This window comes from Pyrgilauda ruficollis, unplaced genomic scaffold, assembly GCF_017590135.1.
Source record: "Pyrgilauda ruficollis isolate IOZ18807 unplaced genomic scaffold, ASM1759013v1 scaffold2901, whole genome shotgun sequence".
Classification (NCBI taxonomy): Eukaryota; Metazoa; Chordata; class Aves; order Passeriformes; family Passeridae; genus Pyrgilauda; species Pyrgilauda ruficollis.
In genome coordinates, this window is record NW_024524269.1 from 1 (window position 1) to 958 (window position 958).

At 61.4% G+C, this 958-nt stretch overlaps 1 protein-coding gene across 1 annotated transcript in view; it reads left to right on the forward strand.

Moving 5' to 3' along the window:
* Window positions 1-572: 572 nt before the first annotated feature.
* LOC121356288 (menin-like) overlaps window positions 573-958 on the forward strand; it is a gene marked incomplete at its 3' end in the record, with an annotated part of 1,558 nt that continues 1,172 nt past the window's right edge. Inside the window, exon 1 of the mRNA XM_041472522.1 lies at window positions 573-613. The remainder of the gene's footprint in view (window positions 614-958) is intronic.

Sequence of the window (958 nt, forward strand, 5' to 3'; positions counted from 1 at the left end):
TGGGGTGAAATTGGGGAGAATTTGGGTTGAAATCGGGAGGATTTTGGGGTAAAATCGGGGGAATTTGGGGGTAAAATCAGGGGGATTTTGGGGTGAAATTGGAGTGAATTTGGGGTGAAATCATTGATATTATGGTGTGAAATCAGGGGGATTTTGGGGTGAAATCGGGAGGATTTTGGAGGCGAAATCATTGATATGTTGGTGTGAAATCGGGGAGATTTTGGGGTAAGATCGGGGGAATTTGGGGTGAAATCGGGGAGAATTTGGGGTGAAATTGGGGTGAATTTGGGGTGAAACCGGGAGGATTTTGGGGTGAAATCGGAGTGAATTTGGGGTGCAATCATTGATATTTTGGGCTGAAATCGGGGGGTTTTGGGCTGAAATCGGGGGGTTTTGGGCTGAAATCGGGGGGTTTTGATGAATTCACAGCGATTCGCCAGGAACTCAGGACCACGCCCACCACCCAAACCACGCCCACTCGCTACCACACCCACCAAGACCACTCCCACCAAAAAGCCACACCCTCCGCGCTCAGCCAATCGCGGCCGGCGGCGCGCGCAGGCCCCGCCCACTCCCGTCGTGCCCCGCGCTGCCCGCGCCGGCGGCGGCCGCGGTGAGGGGAGGGGGCGGCACCGGGGGGTCCCGGAGGGGTCGGGACCGGCTCTGAGGGAGGCTCTGGGGGTCCTGGGTGGGCTCCGGCACCGGGGGGGAATTGTGGGGAGGGTCCCGGCTGGTCCCTGAGCGTTTCCGCGGTTTTGGGGGTGCCGGGAAGGGGCGGGTCCGTCCCGGGGGGGTTTTTCACCCCAATTTCCCTCCGAGACCCCCGGGCTTGACCCCTGCTCTGCCCCCATAGCCCCCCCAGGACCCCCAGCCCTGCATTTCCACTCCCCCCGCTCTGTCCCGGCTGGGGCCCCCCCCCTTTTCCCCCTTTAATTCCCCCCACAGCCCCCCCCCCCCT